Here is a 2838-nt window from a genome sequence, read left to right as displayed (position 1 = left end):
CTTTAGGTTGGCTCAGCCCTATTAGCGCGCACCTGCTTCTTTACCTTCTTACCATCACTACGCGCCCCAAACTCTGTTAGAGCTGTTAATTGCTGCCCCTCCTTAACTATTAGGGTCCCTTCTGCCTTAACTTGCTTTCTTTTGTATAATTTTTGTTGTGTGGCTGCCTCATTTGCTGCTTGAAGCTCAGCAATCTCCTGTTGCGCCAACACTAGTCTGTGCGCAATTATTGCTGCCCCCTTTAACACCTTCTCAAACGCTTCAACTATAGAGGTAGGTAAGCTATCTATATGCCTCTGAATCCTTGTCTTCACAAGCGTTAATTGCGACCCAAGTTTAAGGGTGTTGCTTAGGGTTTGCAACTGCTAGAGCACGTTGTTAACAGGTAGTGGTGGTGATAGAGTGCGCAGCTTCACATCAAGGCTGCTTATAACCTGTTCTAGGTTAAACAGGACCAGTCCAGCGCCTCAGAACCCTCCCTAGATGTTGCTAGGAGTAATTGCAGCGTTGTAGGCGCGTATAAAGCATGGCAGGAACTTAGTCTTTGTAATATAGTTGATCTAGTTGCGCATAAGTATTTTGGCTTAGCGCCTATACGCCTTCTTTAAAGCGGCAAAACAACCCACATTAAGGGGCTGTGTGAGGTGTGATAAGTGAGCAGGCAAACAGAGCGCAATAATCTTACTATCCTTGCAGTATTGCTAGAATTTAAGAGAGTTGTGGCTCTTATGACTATTAATAATAAGCAAATAGTAGGTGCCAATAGTACGCTCCTTTGTATGCCTGTTAAAGTGCTTTATCTAGTCTAGACCAAGCTTGTTAGTAGTCTAGCTGTTATTAGAGACTTTAATAACCTAGTCTTAAGGCAGATCCTCTTCTTTGTACTAGGCAGAGAGGTAGTGGTAGGCCTTAAAGATAAGGAAGGCTAGGATGGCCTATCCTTTAGCATTAATGCTCACTATAGCTGTAGCCCACTCCTAGTTGCCTAGTTGGACAGCCTTTGGCTGACCTCGTTGTTCTGAAGCTGTAACAACTGCTCCTAGGGAGATCTGGCCTATTATGAAGCCTGTCTTATTGAAGTTGTACATGTCTTCATCCTGGATGCCATACTTAGCTTTGACGTTGGCTACCAGGCCAAACCAGCCCTGCAGAACCTCAGGATCCTCACAGAGAGCTCTCTTGTAGTCGTACTTGCAATTAAACTTGACTTTGAGCTCTAGGTGTCGCTTAACAAACATACTAGGCCAGTTTGTGCTAATAGGGCCTAGATTGCGCTCAGCGCGCAAAGAATTGGCCATAGTAGCCACATCTAAGAGCCAAGGGGAAAATCCTCGCGAGTCTAGCTCAAGGACATGTTCAATAATCACCTTCTCCTTGTTGTTGTCCAGCTTCCGCAAGTTGGCCATAGAATCAGCGCGTGAAGGTTGTCCTGTGTATCGGTCGCTTAGTGTCTTTTGAGGAACCCTGTAGATAGCTGCAGCGCGTTGCTGAGAGAGAGTCGCGTCTTGTTTAAGAGCCTGGAGCGCAAGCTGTATCTGAGCTTCCTTTAACGCGTCTAAATGGTGGTGTTGAGGAGGCATTAGTGTAGGAAGGGTGGTTTGGTGGGGGCTTGGCAAAAGTGGGCGACTCGCCTGTGTGGGCGACTCGCCCGTGGAGTACGTTAGCTCTTATAACTATTAATAACTAGCAGATAGTAGCTGCTAATAGTACGCTCCTTTATATGTATATTAAAGTGCTTTAACTAGTTAAGACTAAGTTTGTTAGTAGTCTAGCTATTCTTAGAGACCCTAATAACCTAATTATAGGGTAGATTATCCTCTTTATACTAGTTTAAGAGGTAGTTGTAGCCCTAGAAGATAATAAAGGGCAGAATAGCCTACCCTTTAGCATTAATGCCCTTAATAACTATTATCTACTCCTAATTGCCTAGCTAGACCTGCTTTAGCTGTCCTTGTCTCTCTAAAGCTGTAACAACTGCTCTAGTAGATATCTAGCCTATTATAAAGCCTGTCTTATTAAAGTTGTACGTGTTATTATCCTGGATGCTATACTTAGCTTTAATATTAGCTACTAGGCTAAACTAGCCCTAGATTATCTTAGGATCCTCACAGAGGGCTCTCTTGTAGTCATACTTGCGATTAAACTTCACTTTAAGCTCTAGTTAGCGCTTAACAAACATACTAGGCTAGTTTAGGCCAACATGGCCCAGACTGCGCTCAGCGCGCAAAGAATTGGCCATATCAGCCACAGCTGCTAGCTAAGGGGAAAATCCTTGCGCGTCTAGCTCAAGTATATAATTAACAATCACCTGCTCCTTAGTATTAGTTAGGCTCTGTAATTTGGGCATAGAATTAACTTGTGAAGGTTGTCCAGCGCGTCAGTCGCTTAGTGTCTGTAGGGGAGCTCTATAGATAGCTGCAGCGCGCTGTAGAGAGAGAGTCGCGTCTTGTTTAAGAGCTTAAAGCGCAAGCTGTATCTAAGCTTCTTTTAACGCGTCTAACTGGCGTTCGTGGAGAGGCATTGGTGTAGTAAGGGTGTTTTGGTAGGGTCTTGGCAAAAGTGTCCAACTCGCCCGTGTGTCCGACTCGCCCGTGGGGTACGTTACAGATAGAGCGAAATTGTAGCTTCAAAATAAGCGAAAAATTATTGTTGTAGGCCTACTATAACGCGAGTTGTAGAGCGTTGAAGGTTTGTTTGTTGAAGGTTTGTGTTTTGAAGTTGCAACAGCACACCACACCATAGCAGCTGCAGCTGCGCCCGCACACAACGTAGCAGCTGCAACAGCATACAGCATGGCACCTGCTGACCAACACACACACACACACACACACACACACA

Source organism: Didymella exigua, assembly GCF_010094145.1.
Source record: "Didymella exigua CBS 183.55 unplaced genomic scaffold M421scaffold_48, whole genome shotgun sequence".
NCBI classification, from domain to species: Eukaryota; Fungi; Ascomycota; class Dothideomycetes; order Pleosporales; family Didymellaceae; genus Didymella; species Didymella exigua.
This window is presented reverse-complemented; position numbering follows the sequence as displayed.